The 17,925-nt window shown below is 40.1% G+C and overlaps 1 protein-coding gene and 1 long non-coding RNA gene across 3 annotated transcripts in view; one reads left to right on the top strand and one right to left on the bottom strand.

Annotated features, from left to right (window-relative positions):
• Nucleotides 1-17,925, bottom strand: part of LOC130927696 (CUB and sushi domain-containing protein 1-like) — a 687,910-nt gene that overhangs the window by 331,395 nt on the left and 338,590 nt on the right. The window lies entirely within an intron of this gene.
• On the top strand, nucleotides 456-13,848 carry LOC130927711 (uncharacterized). The gene is made up of 3 exons (XR_009066500.1): nucleotides 456-566; nucleotides 13,325-13,368; nucleotides 13,579-13,848. It is a non-coding gene; the product is annotated as an uncharacterized LOC130927711 (long non-coding RNA).

The raw sequence follows: 17,925 nt of genomic DNA, 5'->3' as shown, positions 1-17,925 counted from the left end.
GATTAAACATGTTCGTACTACTTCCTATTCAGGTCAGGCAAGAACAAATGCACATTGCAATTTGTTTTGTTTCGCTTCTAGAGTTAATTCATGTGTTCACAAATTTTATAAGTATGAGTCAGTATTTGTATCAGTGTAGTGACTTTTCATTAGGGTTGGGCATCGAGCATCGATGGGATCCGGTTCTAACACTCCGATGCTCCCGGAAACGTTCGAATTTTAAAATTTCGATTCCATGTTTCGATGCCCTAACCACTGAGCAGAAAAAAATTGCTTCCAAAAACCACAAGTAGAGAAGTGTGTGTTTGTGCATTGCAACTTGACTACAACAATGGACACGATGCGTCAGCGCTCAAAAGTTTGGCTCAACTTTACAAAAAAAAAATATATATATATAAATGACCAGTCAGCTCAGTGCAACATTTTCAACACAACTATATCATTCAAAGGTGGGTGGCTGCACGACCAATATGACTAAACACCTCTGACTTCATGGAATACAAGTGCTGAGTACCAAGTGCATAGCTGAGTGCAACGTATTTGACACACTGCGCCGTCAGAACCAGGTAAGTAAAACAATAAATTACGTCTGTTTTCTGCTGTCCCTGCGAACCGAACCCGGATTAAGCAGTAGATGATGGATGAAGGGAATAGTACGAGAATAAGTCATATTATTACGTCGGGCTACGGTAGATATCACATGTTTATAGAAATAGATGTGAAATGATAGATTCGACGGCATTAGTAAACAGCCGCCATCTTAAAGCAGTAGACTTCTCCGTCTATATAGCCCATATATACAGTATATTAGAGCAGCTACGTACTTTACATAGCGCGTTACCGCCTCCGTTAAAATCAACATTATTAAAAGATCATCAACTTATAATTAATAGAAAATTTCATACAAATGCTTCGTCGTAGCTCCCAGCTAAGGTATATGTATGGAAAAGGAATATGTAAATGTTTTCTTTGTGAGCTTTTGAAAAATAAACATCAATGTGAAAGTGCACTCCTGTGGAAATAAACTTCATCACATTCAAGTTCAAAGACTGATACTTATATAAAAGTTAAAAATAGCCATGTGAGACTTTCATATAATTTTAAAAAATCATCAAAAAATTAAGACATTAATATAAATTGTAACTTTTTTTAGCCTGCCTCTTAAAAGAATCGGAAATGAGAATTGTTCGGAAACGGAATCGAAACGTGGAATCGGAATCGTTCAATTTCAAATGATGCCTAACCCTCCTTTTTTTTTTTTTTTTTTTTTTACTCCTTATCCTCATGAGTTCACGGGGGTGCTTTAAACCATCCCAACTAACTATGGGCTGGAGCTGGTGTACACCCTGAACTGGTTGCTAGCCAATTATAGGGCACAATGAGACAATCAACCATCCACGCTCACACTTGTACCTAGGGACAATTTTCAATCAATCAGTCAATCAACTTTATTTGTATAGCACATTTTAAAAATCCGCCAAGGAGTCCAAAGTGCTTTACATATCATAAAAACAGCAAAATAAGTTAACTTTCAAAGATAAAGCAAACACTTAAAAATAAAATAAACAGTCATTGCACATTAAAAGCTAAAGAAAAATAAAATGTTTTAGGGTGTGATTTAAAATCCGTAAGTGAAGGGGCCTGTCTAATAATGGTAATTGGTTCCACAGCCTGGGTGCCATCATTGCAAATGCACGGTCACCCCTAAGCTTCAGCCTTGATCTTGGGACTTATAGAAGCAGGTGGTCAGCTGATCTGAGGGTTCTGGTTGGACTGTAAGGCTGAAGCAGTTCTGACAGATATGGCGGCAATTTTGGAGCGTTCTATCAGGATACCACACATATTTTTGGGACGTGGGAGGAAGTACACAGAGAAAACACGAACAGGCATGGGGAGATCATGCAAACTCCACACAGGAAGACTGGATCTGGCAATTAAACCCTTCATCTCAGAACTGTAGCAGGCTACTCATTCATAAGCCGCCTTATGTTTTTTATTTTTACCGCAGTTCTACCACCATAAAAAACTGCAAAAATGACTACCTTCTTTGGCAATGTAGAAGCTTTTAACCATTCAGGCAGATTTTTTTAAACAGCTGTTTTATCAGTATACATCCTAATGTTGTGGCTCCTTAGTGGATAACGACATGTTGTGAGGCTAAACGTGCATATTTCAAGCTCTGTGTAAAAACAGATTATGGGCCCATAACATGAGCAATACATTCATTAGCGTGACAGATTCATGCATAACCTAGCAAGATTTACAACACTAATGACACATGCTTGGAGGTGAACAAAGTAGAGCAGATCAATACAATAAGACCACAAGTGTGCATTGCGGGAATGTTTAAATAGACATTTATCATCACCGCCTCCGCTGCTTGAGGCACATCTTGCTCCCCTAAATGCACGCAAACACGCATACACATGCACAAAACAAGGTCTAATGCATCTTCATTTAGTCTTGCTGTCCTCTGGGCACATTTACATCTGTCAACTCACTTTGCCGAATGGATGGATGGGTTTGTGTGAGTGTGTCTGTCTTCATTCTACATGCATGTGTGAATCCATTTCTCCTCCTATTTGTTTCTGTATCTTTTAATGTCTTTAAGGACGGCTGCATCTTTGTCTCTGTAAAACACCTGCGAGGGCCAGGTTGGTACTTGATCTCTGTCTTTAAATAGAAAAAAATACTGTTTGTGTGTTTTTGTATGTAGGTTTTTGTGTGCGTCATTGTATCTGTGTGAATGTGTGCAAAACAGTCAATTTCCGTGGTAGGTGACAGTTCATGGTCCCCTGGGCAACGCAGAATTGTGGGTAAACTCCATGTCACAACTATTCTCATATATCATGAAGATGGCACAAAAGCACACACACAGGCAATTTGCAGACAAAAATATGTGCGCACGTACAAATGTTTTTTTTATTCTGGTGGATAACAAAATTAATCAATTAATTGAAAAAACATACTATATACACAACTTTCAAAGATGAGTCAGTGAATAAGTGCAGACGATAAATACTAATAAAGGTGTCACCACCTAAACTACTGACGGCCCAAACACTACTGCAAATACCTTTGACACTTTGTCACCACCACCACCTTATTCAACCCTCATCATTCTTGGTTCACAGTCTCAGTTAACACTCACTCTGCTGCCTGCTTCGATACATCATATGATGTGTCTCAGTACTGCTTTGTGATATGAGACAATGGAACATACAGTATTTTAAATACCTGAAGTATTTTATAAACACATATTTGCAGGATTGCTGAAAGTGACAACTCAAATTATTATTATTATTGCAGCCAAATGCTCTAATTTACTAATATAATCACATATCATTCACTTAGATTTAAGCCTTTTCCAGAAAAAAGATCAAAATGTAATAACACTGTGATGCCAGCATTATTACAGAAAACCTTATTAAGACAACTGTTTCTTTTGTGCCGTATTACGTACTTACTTTCTAATTCAAGTGCAGTAAAAGTGAACTAGCCCTTTATTGTCGCTTTACCACATTTCAGCAATATCAAAAATAGGCAAAAATAATTCTCAATTTTCAATAACTTTTTCAATAATTATGATATTTTAAATAATTCCAAAAAGTAAATCAAAACAATTATCGGTATTTTATTTGATTTTGTTAGCATGAACTACCCCAGAGAATTTTGAGCGATTTGTTATTTTGAATGCACTGGCTATGTTTAAGAGTCTGATTACCCTGTACAGAATTAGTAAATATTGTTATTATTAATTTAAGCAGACTAGTAGGCTGTCACTATCACATATTTATTAGAATCGAACCCTCTTCAAATATTCAATCAAGAATTTAAGACAGTTAAATGAAAAAAATGAAATAAAATTGCATTGATTCCCCCCCCCCCCCCCCCCAAAATTACTGTTTATCTAAAGATTGTTGTTTATTTTGTACTGTTTAAAAATGAAATTTAACTAACACTGTTGTTTATTTTGTACTGTTTGAAAATGAAATTTAACTAACAACAATTATGCATTACCCTGGTGGATGACTGAATTTCATGTCCATCTGACAATTCAGGAGTTGTTGGTTCAAGTCCGGGCTCTGGCCTTCCCTAATAGAATCCAATTGTATATGAATCTACTAAAAATACAGCGTTCAACCATCCATGCCCGGCCATTAGATTCATGGTGACCCCACGCTATTGACACTCTAGTGTGTACAAATGTGAGGGAGAAAGTTTATGTCAGAGGACAGCTTTTCTGGATCAATATGTGCAATGTTTAGGGAAGCAAAGGGCCCCTTTAGGGTTTTATCTGATTTAACTGAGCACACACACATCCTCTAAGGCAGCTATCTTTAAGTGATCCAACATATTTACAAGATAAGTGGATGACTGGTGTGGTGAAGGATGTGTGGTAGTGTATGTGCACATGTGTGTGCTAGATGCATCCATGCACCTACTGTTATAAGAAATTCTACTGTTCCGGTGCCAATAAAGAAAGCTGCTATGCCCCAGATCCACAGATTTGCATCACAATATCAAGCCTGAGAAGAATGACAGAAATGGTAAATTAAGATGAACCGAGCCGCGCCTGCCTAAAATAGCAGTACGCCATCAGAGAAAAGTTCAGCAGCGAGTGCTTGGTCACTGTAGCCATATCACCTTGTCAGAACAATAACACAAAAAAAGAACATGCATAAAACATGCACTGCACGCCCTTGCGTGTCCTGTTCTTTACCTTCTCTACAATCAGGTGCATTTTATATATGTAGTTTAGGATAATATGTGTACTTTTCCAACATTTTAAAATGAAGGAATCTTAATTAGTAAACTCCCAAGTTAACACAAAAATAAATTAAAGCAGTAAGCTATTTTGAGTATGAATTAAGATCAGAGCCACTTTTTTGTTATTTTCATTTAAGTTTGTATTCTGAACAGATTTAATTGAGAACAACATGCCTCAATAGATACAATACAGAAACCAGCAATGGTTCAGCGTGATTCTAAGTGACATGTAGGCAGGGCCGGCCCATGCCATTTGGGGGCCCTAAGCAAAATAATACCAAGGGGCCCATATTTTTGTAATAATGTATTATAATTGTAACCTTATGTGCATCTTTCTTGATTCTTGATCTCTTAACTATGTACACAACATTGCCAAGTATTACCTTGAATTGTACAATTGGGGAAATCATCATCTTGTGAAGAGGACGGCACTCTACCTCCAATTCCATACTGAGATACTGCTCATTTGAATCATCCAAAGTACAACATATGATTACGTGGAACAAAATTCAGCCCAGGAAAATATTCGTCAACAAAAACGTGTACTGTGGGGAATGCTCAACTAATTAAGTAGATTCACCGTAGGCTGATACATGGCATACCACTTGATAATAATGTGCGATATGAATGCAATGAGACAGATAATTTTCTCCAGGGTATTTTGCTGACTATTTTTTTTACATGTCCACACTTCGTTTAAGGTGCGTTTAAGTCCCCCCCCCCCGCTTCTGCAAGGTACGACTGCATTTGCGCAAACTACGCATGCATAGAAATGAGAAGCCTAATGTGTTCTAATGTGTCGTCGCCCGCGCAGTTTACCTCTGAACCGGAAACTCATTACTTGCGGGAAAAAATTACTACACATTACTGTCATTATTTTGCGATCACTGTTTTTTTCGTAAAGGGAGAGCACTTTTACGAGCAGGCACCGAGTTGTGAAAGAAAGAAATCTTTATAAAACAACGTAAGCCTGACATCATTACTTGGTCTGTACTTTTTTTTTTTTTTTTTTTTTAATTATTTTTTATTTATTTATTTTTTTTATTATGACATCATTACTTGGGATGTTACAATCGACGCTCAGTTGCGCTCTCACCACTTGGAAACTAACAAATAGAAGCATATGGTGCGGCGCTGTGTGTATTTCCTGTAAACTTGCGCATAAAAGTAGCGATCCTGGAAGTGGCGACAGTTCTGACAGGCAGAAATGACTTGGGAAAAAAAATGATCGCGCGCCTCTTTGACTGGGGGTACCATGCAGGTCACTTTTTCGGGGTTTCATTTTCCTCTGCGCATTTTTATATGCAGTACTCATTTTTGGTCGGCATTGAGTTGGGAGGGGCCAGCCCCGCAGCTGGCTGACCGGAGACAATTCGTGAGACGAGCTCTGTAAAAAAACGCTCATCTCCACCTCATCCGCGATGGGAGGACCCCAAATGGGCACTGAATTGAAGCATATTATTGAAACGTCACGTAGTTTGAAGGTTCAAAAAAAATGTGTGGAAAAGAAAAGAGCAGGAATGCCACGTCGTGATCGTCCACCTCCATTGTTCACGATGCTGTCATGCCGCAGTAAAAACAGCGACGGTATGACGTCCCTTGCTGAGTATCCGAATGTTGTACGGTGACAGCAGTCCATATTAGGCGGCTGGGGCACTGCAGCTAATGGCAATTACCAGTGCGACATATTGACAAGCTCAGCTGACAAACAGTTCAAGTTCAAGTTGGAGTGTCTTGCACAACAACAACTTCAACAACATGCTATATTACCTTGATAGTGTTGTTTTTCTTCTCTGATTTTCTTCTTCTTTCGTTTCTCTGCTCTAAGGGATAAATTCTCTTCGACATATTCGTGCATCTATTTTCCAATGAAGTTTGAGCACCAATCATTGCAAAGCAAGTTCAACGTCACTCCCCAGGTTGCCAGATTGTAATGACAAGAAAATGGATTTTTGCATAGATAAACGGCAATGCGCGCCACATTATACACGATGCTCTATTAACAACATATAAAATGTGCTTGCCAGATTGGGGGCCCCCTAGTGGTGGCCCTAGGCAGCTGCATAGTCTGCGTATAGGCTGGGCCGGCCTTGCATGTAGGCTCACTCTCAGAATGTGCAATTTGTTAATGCTACCTAGCTACAAATAGCGTTACAAACTCATTATTTACTGAGGGGACACCATGTAGGTTGGGGATACACTTAAAAACCAATTGGACAGAAAAAGGAAAGTCAGGAGAATTTTGGGTGTATCTATTATTGCTTTTTATACTGGTTTTGAATTTATTCTTGGTTTGTGAGCATGAATCCAAAGTCCAATCTCACAAACTATGGAATATAAGCAAGGGGTGTACATAACATTTACACAATGCATACTAAATAACGACAGCTAGCCTTATTTTAGCAAACATTTACAATAACTATGTCACACCTAAATGGTAATATCTATCTCTGTTCATTATCTAACCGAGGCAGAAAAAATTAATCATCAACACACAAGTGCACCAATGTGTGCACACTTCAAAAGGAAACGCGAGACATCTGTTAAATTAGTCGAGTGTGTGTTCAAGGGGTTACCAGTGCAGCCGTTCCATTATTAAGACATGTAAAATTATATTTTTGTTTCTGTTCATGCCTAAAAAGACTATGTGTAGCCTTATTAAAATAAATCTGTATGTACAGGGTGTCCCAAAATAATATATACACTCTTTGAATTGTTACAACTTGTTCAATTTTATTGATATTAACATGGAAAACAGATTCACAGGAGAGAAACAATGCACATTTAAAGATTCTGACAGTCCACAGTGAAAAACTAAGGATACATGGGTTATTTGAGAACGTTGAAAAAAAAGATCAGCTCACATAAAGTATTTAAACTGGTTGCCGTTCTGCTTGATGCACTTTTCGCATCATGAAAATATGGAACTACAAACTTTCAGTAGCATTTCTCTCGGTATCTGAGCACGTTCTTCTTCAATTGCTCTCTCAGTTCCTCAATTGTGTTAGGTTTTCTGCTATACACTTTGTCCTTTAAAATCCCCACAAAAAAGTACATGGGTGTCAAGTCTGGCCATCTAGCAGGAAATTCAACGGCACCTCTTCTTCCAGTGCATCTTTTTTGCAGGTTTTCATCCAGATATCCTCTCACATCACAATGAAAGTGTGGGGGTGCGCCATCTTGTTGGAAGTAGAACTCGGCATCTCCAAATTGTTCTTGGAAGGATGGCATAGCAAATTCTTGCAACATGTCAAGATAATTCAACCCAGTCACTGTGCCTTTGAAAAAAAAATGGTCCAATGAATCCCCTGGCTGAAAGTCCACACAAGACAGTGACTCCAGGCAAATTCAAGAGACGTTCCAATGTAAGATGAGGATTTTCTTGTGCACAGTAACTGCAATAATAGCGATTTATCAAGCAATTCAAGTCAAATGAGGCTCCATCACTCCAGATAATTTTCAGTGAAAACGTGTTATCGTCTGCACACTGCAGCTAATCAATACTGAACAACAAATGTTGTTAATGCAAATGTTTTTAATAAAAATTTTGAAGTGGAGGTGAACCAGAAGACCTTTGCGAATGTTTAAAAAAAACTGCAGTTTTGTTGTGCTGAACCGGAAACAACGTTCTACAATTCAATTCAACAAGCACATTTCTTCGATGTGACACGTAGTTAGGATTTTTTGGAGGTGCACTTCAGGCTACAGTGTAGGGTCGTAATTCGGGTCTGCGTTAACGGCGTATGTCCGCCGTCACTGCTACGCAGAAGCATAAATCAGCCTTAAAGCCTGAGTTATGCTCCCGCGTTGCAGTGACAGCGCAGCGACTACGGCGTCATTCGACATTCGATAGTTCTCCGGCCAGGTGACGCGTTGCTCTGTAATTCATCGCCAAGCCACTAGAGAGGTGTGGCGTTATGTTTGTACGGTTCTGGGGCATGCTTGCTGACTTCCTCTTATCTAGTTTAACGGAGAAAAAAATAAACAGTGCAAGATGGAACGCTTGAATGTGGATCTTCAGCTCATCAACATTGAATAAATGTTGATCCTACAAATGTTGACGCAGAAGACAGTTTCGAGGCGGTCTGTCCAACTTTTGATGCCGCACAGTGTTCTTCTAGCCTCAGGTGAAAACCAGCCAAGTGTGGCTGCTAGCTTCAAACTGGCGTCGAACACTGCGTCCAGCGTTTTGTCCAAGGTCTGCAAAGCCCTCCGGCCCGATTTGTTTGCCGTGTCCTACAATCAACCAGTGGGTAGCCATTGCAGATTTCTGGCGTCTATGGAACTTCCCAAACTGCGTTGGAAGCCTTGATGTTAACGTTATCATAAAAAGCACCGAGGCACTCTCAATCAGTGATGATGTACCGTGTGTGAACTGTTATTGAAAATTAAAGATCAAAACAACTCTTTTGACATCAAACCTGTGCTTTATTCTTCTATATACTTGAAGTGTGATACGTAAATAGGTCACAGACTCACATCAGACATATGTACACAATAAATGATGAAGTGCACCAACCAAAAATACGACATAAAGTGATAAAAAGCTGGCAGTTTTTGGCCGACTGGGTCACCACTTTGTGTGGCCACTCGATTCCGAACACACGTCTCAGTGGTTCTTTCATTTTTTTATCCAATCGCTGACCCTGCTATTTGACAAACTTTATGATGTCTTGACGAGACTTGCTCTTCGATGATACTCCCGTCGGCTTGGTCCATTTTTGAGTCTAGAAAAATAATGTTTTACAGTGGCTGTGATTTCGCGCTGAACCGGAAACAACAGTCTGAGCGAACCAATCATAGTCCATTTCCGCCACATCATATGCGTTGACGCGACGCTAGGGTTTGAAAAACCAATAGGACCGCGTCAGGCTACGGCGCAGGGTCGTAAATCGGGTCTTCCTTGACGGCGCAGGTCTGACGCGGAAGTATAACTCGGCCTTTAGTCTCCATATGTACAGATCCAAAAGCATGAAAATAAGATGGCTGCAGATGTAAAAAGCAGAGAGCTAAGCTAGCTTCAGATTTTTCAATATCAGCTAGCGTTTGAATAGTACTACCACCTGGATCTCACAAAGTGGCACAAAGATAGATAGCTTCTTTTTAATCTCTTAAACGTTATGTCCAGTAAGGCAGTGAGGCAGTGGAACCCCCCCCCAAAAAAAAAAAAAAAATGATGCAATGAGCTTTGAACCCAGTAAGTACAGCTCATTAACAATACCTTGTTTTTATCATATCGTTTTTGGCATATCATAGCTTTCCTATGTATGGAGAAACATTTCTCTTTCTGAGTATGCATGCGCTCAGGAAAATACACAGGTGCAATGACCTCGCACATGCTTATTAATGATGTAAGTCTCACAGTGAGACAAGGCATACTGGGATGAATGGCAGCCTTAATCAGATGTGAGACTTATTCACAAATGCATTAGAAACACATGCAAGGAGGCACACACAATGGCATATGACGCACACAATCACACCCTCTCTCTTTCATCCATGTTCTTTAATACGCACACACACGCACCCACTTACATAAAAAATCACCCATTGAGCCATTAACCTCTTTGTTTCATTCATCCGTCTCTCAGCAGAGGGTGAAGGACGGTTGATGCAAACTTAAAGAGGATAATATAAAGTCCTAATGGCAGTTAGGAAGAAATATTTTACCAAAGAAAAAGCTTAAAATACTGAATTTTCTCAGATGTGTTTGTTGACTGGTTTCTTAGCCAATTACTCAACAACCATGTTCTCATGTATGCATCGGCTGCGGAACAGGTGAGGAAACAGCTAAGCATGTGCTAATCGAGTGTCTAGTCATCGGCCCAACCACTCGCGGTTCCCAAGTCAGCGAACAAAAGCTTGAACAGTTCTCTGAAGCCATAGTTCCATATTTTTTAGAATGACCAGAGGGAGAGCTCAATATCTCACTTGGTTAGTTGTTCGAACTAAAATGGTTACTCACTCCTCTGTTATTTGTGGATGGTTCAGAATTACATTTAGTAGGTACTGTATAAAGTAGTCCCCAGGTTACGAACGAGTTCCGTTCCTACGATGGCATCATAACTCAAATTTCTATGTTAAGTCGGAATTAACCATTTAAGTACCCCTAAATACTTAAATCACAAAATAACTATCTAAAAACATGTGTTATACGTCATTGTACTGTCCTTGCCGAGATGTCGTAGCGAAGTCCTAGCTAGAGAGCAAGCTAAGCTCCTAAATGACGATGTCAGACTGTGTTTTGCTGACATTATTCAGCTGCTCATGACAACACTTGCAGAACTAAAATAAAAATTAAATTAAATCAGTTTCATCTTCAATAACAGCTGTTCAAATTTGCATTATAACTAGCTACTGATACAGCAATAACAATCCACACAAACGCTAGCATGTTAGTGTCCACACATCATCATAAACAATCACATAAACTCGCCCCAAGTGTCTGACCACAATTGAAAACACACATTAAACAGTACAAAAGGTGTTATATACAGGTTTTGCATCTGTTTACAAGCAACAAGTGTGTGCACAGGCTTGCAGCTGTAATCTGTCCCCGTTCTCTCTCACTTTGCTGCACGGCTTCTTCGTGGAAGCTGTCACTACCCGCAAATGCGCTCTTCCTCGTGTATGCGCGTGCGCTCTGCTTCGTGTGCGCAAATACCTTCTTCTTCATGTGTGCATACCCTCTTACTCACGTGCACTACCTGCTCTACGGTCCTGCGCCAAGATAAAAACATGCATCACAAACAAAAAGTCAACATTATTAGGAATAAATAAATAAAAAAATAAAAATAAAAAAAGACTCTGGCGTGGTAAAGTCAAAATCACGAAAGTCGGTTACGTCGCAATCCGGGGACTATCTGTATTCTAGGGGTGTATACACATCAATCCTTGGAAGCCCGATATTTAATTTTTTTGTCGCAAGGCTGATTAATTAACTGCGGACGTATTGTTGCCTCTAGGATCTGAGTTAACCAGTAGTTGGTATGTGCGCTCTTCAGGTCTGTTTAGCATTTCGATGTGCTCATGATATGTTTCTTCTATAACACACAGTGAGCTGTGCAGAAATTTTGCACGTTTGCATGACCCTAAACCAGTGGTGTCCAAACATTTCGCAAAGGGAGCCAGATTTGGTGTGGTAAAAATGTGGGGGGCGACCTTGGCTGACGTCCTTTACATAGAACAATATGTTGAAGCGAATTTCAGCAAGCTATTCTGCGTGCCACATTTGCTTTATTATTATTTTTTTTATTAGGAAAAGCGGCATGGAAAATGAATGAATGAATGAATGAATAATAATTTCAACAATCTCGCAACTAGCCTTTGTGGCGTTCTCTTACGACTCCCGGGCTCTTGCGAAATACTGCTGCTGTGAAATTAAACTATCTTCAAATTGCTTCAATTTCTCGCTGCGTATCTTCCCTATAATTGTGTTGTACATGTCAGCATGTCTTGTCTGGTAATATCGCCTCACATTGAACTCTTTAAAAACAGCGACCGTCTCTTTGCAAATGAGGCAGACACAGTTGTTGCGTATTTTAGTAAAGAAATAGTCTAATTTAAACCTATCCTTGAAGCGTCGGCCGTCACAGTCAACTTTTTTTTGTTGATTGTCGCCATTTTAGAAAATTGGAAGTGAAGGGCCACGCGTGGTAATGTTGCTTAGAGTGCTGCTGCCTTTTGGTGGGGAAATGAGGAGCAGTATTTAGCGTGTAAGCTACTTCATATGCTGGTAGCAGTACTGTTGACCAATTTACTAAGTCCGTGTGCGGGCCAGACCCTATTGATTTTATGACAGACGCTGGGGGCCGGATGAAATTTGACCACGGGCTGCATTTGGCCCCCGGGCCTGACTTTGGACATGGCTGCCCTAAACTGTAGAGTAGATCAGCCTCTACAGCTGTTTGCATTAGCGCTAACATTTGCACTTGTTTTAGCATATGCAAACCTTGAGTAAATCAGGCCCTCAGAGTGAGAGGAGCTGGAGTAGAAAATAACGGAGTGGTAGGTCATGAAGGACACATTGATGGGACTTTACAGATATTCCCAGTGGCAGGGTGGTGGTGGGAATGATCAATGTAATTCAATAAGCTATCCAGCTTGTCTCGACAATTCGCATGCAGGCATTGTGAGTAAAATGTACAATCCCTTCATGACTCCCTACACAACTGGGGAGCGCCTCTTATCCACTTCTGCAGATGACATAACTGACAAAATCTTTAATGAGATGCAAAACAAAAAGATGAACACATGTGAATAGGAGGACAGCAACCCATATAAATGCTAATAATTATACAAATACTAATGAGATTTTGGACGCCCAGAAAATAAATTACATTGCGCTCCATAAAGCAGTCAATACTATGCCATAATATTTATTGTCTAAACAAGCAATAGTCCAAATGTCGTCATTATTCATCTTAATTATTACTATTATGGTCTCATCTTTGTAAAAGAGACCAGTATCATCAATATATTGCACTGAACATGTCAACACAACAGCAATTTTAATATCCATCAATCCATTTTCTATTATACTTCTCTCATTTAGGTCATGGCAAAGACCTCCATTCCCTGATCACTCATACCAAGAAGGTACTTAGTTTATCTACACATAATAAACATTTATTTGGCACTTTCAATCAAGCTATCAGCCAGTGGTTTATCCGTCGCTGTTACTAATTAGTATCAGACAAGCTGTACAGCACTGCCACCAAACAGTGGACAATGTCCACGATTCCTAATTTCATAACCATCCATCCATCCATCCGTCCATCCATCCTCTAAACTACTTATCTTTTTCAGGGCAACAGGGGGCTGGAACTTCTATCAGATAACTTCAGGCAAAGGATGGACTACACTGGTTGCCACACATTTCATACGTTCTAATTGAATTTCATAGCAAAGGGTCAGCTGCTCATGTCGCCACTGACCAGACTTTGACACAGTGAGTTAAATGTGTCTTAATTCTGTCAAGGGAATGGAACTAATGCATTTGTCACCAGGTTGCATCAGCCAAATTATTTCTCCAGACAGCAAATTTCACAGACAAGGCAGAAGGAAATCAAGACTAAAAGGTAGTGAAGAAAAAAAAAAAAAAGTGCAGTCTTTTGGTATTGGCTTATTTACCTTATCGGAATTCTGGAAGAATCATAAGCAAAATTTCCACAACTTGTTTTACCTATAAACTTGTTTTACTTTACCGAAATAAAAACTGTGTTGTAAACAGTGTCATCTGTTTAAGTGTTTTCACACTAGTGTCAGCCCAGTGTAAAAAGGGGTCCATGGCAAGCAAAAAACAGGAGAAGCCACGTAGCCTGACGTAGACGCTGTCAAGAAGTGAAAAGTCCCAAGCAAAAATGCATTTATTTTTCATTGTTGGACAAAAAACAGCAACTTTTCCTCTTGCGGTGGGGGCATTATAATAGATGTGAAAAGAGTTTTACTAATTTCTGTGAGAAGGTGAATAGTTTTTAGTTTTTTTTGTTCGTGAAATACATTTCCACACAAACTCACATTGAAGTGCCATTTAGCTTAGCAAGGAGGGATATGAGAGTCATTTTTCGAGTGTCCCAGAGCTAGCGAAACTTTTAAAAGTGCATTTATCAAGATTTCATCGGCCGTGATTTGTGTATATCTGTCTGCCGAAACAGCCTGATAGCACACATATAAAATATATATACAGTGATACCTCAGCTCACGAACATAATTGGTTCCCAGAAAGTGTGTGTAAGGCGAAAAGTTCGTCTTCCGAACATTTATTTCCCATAAGAAACCATTAAAATGAGAATAATCCGTTCCCAGGTCCCCATAAAACATAATTTTCTACTAAATAAGCCTTAAAACTACACAAAAATATACCTTATTTTATGTATAATAAATGTGCTATTGTATTATAATTAAAGAAATAAACTGTACTGTATAATAAAGTCGTTTTATTTACCTTTGTGATGGTAGTTGATGGCTTGATGGAATGGAGTGGGAGGAGGAGGGAGGGAGGGAGTTACTGTTTGGAAGGAGAGTGTTACCGGCAAAGTGCGCAGTTAGCGTAGACTCCACTGCTGTGACCCCCACATGCTTTTGGTTGTTAATAAAAGTGCCCACAAAAATCCATCCGACGCCTCTGGGTGTTTGTATGCACGCCGCCACCTTTCTGGAGAGGAAATCGGGCGAACCGAAGACAACCGACGACAACGAGCCAACGTGACTCGCCGGTCCACTTCTCACTACGGTGGGAAGCTGAAAGCACCGCCAATTACCAGTCGAGGGCGAATTGGTAACACGAGTCACCTTCCATAAGGACTGTAGGTAACTCTTTTTCGGTCCCATAATAGTAAAAGTACACTCAATATGGTCCAAAATGTCTATCAAACACAAACAACGTCCGCACTCAACGAAAGTGAGGGGACGAACTGGGACGCCGTGAGCGTGCGTCAGCTTCTCGTGGCGCTTTTCGACCGCGTGAATCGGTTCGTCCGCCGAAAACTAGTTCGTCAGCAGAGACTATATGCTCGCGAATTTAATGTTCTTGAGGCGAAAAGTTCGTGAGCTTAAGCGTTCGTGAGCTGAGGTATCACTGTATAATATGTGCTATTGGATGCGCTTGACGTCAGTGCGGCGACGTTGTGGAAATAGAACAAGTTTCTATTTTCGGCGCTGCTCCTCGGCTAAAATTCACTACAGACTTTCCGCTCCATCCAAACAGACCGCTGCCGCTCACTTTCGCCGAGAAGTCCCATATACACGATGAATGGGTTGCCGCTGAATCCTTCACACTCGGCTGCTACTAGTTTGAAACAGCCTTACCTGGATCCCACCAATTTCAATAATCTCCGCCCCATCTCCAACCTACCTTTCATTTCCAAAATCTTGAAAAAAAACGTTGAATCTTAACTCCATAACCACCTAATTACCAATGACATTTACGAGCAGTTTCAATCCGGTTTCTGCCCCCTCCACAGCACTGAAACAGCCTTACTTAAAATTACAAACAACCTCCTCATAGCATCCGATTCTGGTTTATTATCAATCCTTGTCCTCCTTGATCTTACTGCCGCCTTCGACACCATTTCCCACACAATTCTTCTTGACCGACTCTCCTCCCTTGGTATCACCCACACACCCCTTTCCTGGTTCACTTCCTACCTGTCCGACGCATACAATTTGTCAAATTCGGCCCCGATATATCCAATTCCCTCTCTGTCACCGCTGGCGTGCCCCAGGGTTCTGTCCTGGGGCCGCTCCTCTTTATCATTTACATTCTCCCCCTCGTTTCCATCTTCCGCAAACGCAACATTCACTTCCACTGTTACGCGGATGACACCCAGCTCTACATCTCATCAAAACCAACCACCTCCCTCCTACTTCCCTCCCTCACCCTTTGCTTAGATGACCTTGATTCGTGGTTCTCCTCTAACTTCCTCCTTCTCATCAGCTCAAAATCAGAAGTCTTCCTAGTTGGAACCACCACAATGCTCTCTCATGTCCATAGGTTCTCTATTAACATCAACAATGTATCAATCTCTCCTTCTATTCAGATTAAAAGTCTGGGTGTCATCCTCGACAGCACACTCTCCTTCCGGTCACATATCAACAGCATCACCAGATCAGCCTACTCCCACCTTCGCAACATTTCTCGTGTCCTCCCCTCGCTCACCTCCCATACCGTGTCCATCCTGGTCTGTAGTCTAATAACCTCCCGGCTCGATTACTGCAACTCACAGCTCTTTGGTCTCCTTAACAAGTCCCTCCAAAAACTGCTGCTCCTCCAGAACTCAGCAGCACACCTCATCACTCGGACCCCCGCCACACACCACATCAGCCCCATCCTCCGTCAACTTCACTGGCTTACCGTCAAAGAAAGAATGAATTACAAGATCCTCATCATCACCTTCAAAACACTCCATGGCTTGGCTCCTCCCTACCTTTGCAATCTACTCTGTTTAAACAATCCATCCCGTCCACGTCGCTCTTCCACTATCCTCCCGCTTTCCGTCCCCCGTGTCCACCTCTCCACCTTTGGTTCCAGAGCTTTTAGTCAGTGTGCCCCCCAGCTCTGGAACTCCCTACCCCCTGATGATCTTCTTCTTTTTTTTTTTTTTTTAAATGATTGTTTTGATCGTACTGTGATTCTAGCTTTCTTGTGAAGCGTCTTTGTATGGCTTGAAAAGCGCTCCAGAAATTAAAATTATTATTATTATTATTATTATTATTACACTGCTGTACTTGCATTGAAGAACCTGTGGAGACTGTAGTTGAACTTGATTGCAGAATCCTGAAAACACAAATTCAATGGGACGCTGAGAAAAAAAAAGAATATTACAACTGCTCTTGAATGAGTCAAGCCTGATGTTAAAATGAACAACTGTCACAAGTTTGACTTTTAGCAAGTTAAATAAATCAACTGTTGACACGGGATCAGGGAAAAGGAAGCACTTCTATTCATAAACCACCAGAAGATTATAATTGTTTATTTGGCTTCCCTTCAGTTGAATGAAGTCTTTAAGAATACTTTGAATGTATTCTTAGTTTTTTTTGTTTGTTTGTTTGTTTTGGCCTACAGTTAAATTTGAGGGGTTTCAGTTTTATGTCAACGAGAACTTTATGCTAAATTTTACTTCATAAACTACCATACCGGTATATTTTCATCAGCCAGTTTTATTTTTCCACATTTATATTCCTTGTATACATTTATATTTAACAAGTCAGTTCTATTTTTCTATATGACAAACATGTAACCAAGTGTGCATTTTGGTGGGCTGAAATTGAATAATTGAATTCCTTTCATTAGTAAAAATTATTAATTTATTTAATTTTTTAATTGGAAATAGATTGTTATACAAGTTGATTGAGTCCCTGGCAATGAAATGAAATTAACTTGGAAGTCAAGGCCCTTATTACATGTCAAGATAAAAAAACTTTGTTAAGTTTTAATAATACCATACCTGACACAATCTGTTTTCACAATCCATTTTTACTTAACATTTACTGTAGTAGTGGCCAATGTCACACTCTACACCACTTGTGATGTCAATAACATGTAAAATTACCATGACACCAAAGAGTCACTTCCTTACAGTCTTTAGGACTATTGCTAATTTTTGATTGACATTTGTCAGTATCTCGCCCACTACTGCCTTCCCTGTAGACTCC

The sequence above is a fragment of the Corythoichthys intestinalis genome, chromosome 1 (genome assembly GCF_030265065.1).
Source record: "Corythoichthys intestinalis isolate RoL2023-P3 chromosome 1, ASM3026506v1, whole genome shotgun sequence".
Lineage (NCBI taxonomy): Eukaryota > Metazoa > Chordata > Actinopteri > Syngnathiformes > Syngnathidae > Corythoichthys > Corythoichthys intestinalis.
The sequence above is the reverse complement of the archived record's forward strand: the minus strand, read 5'-3'. Positions and strand labels throughout refer to the sequence as shown.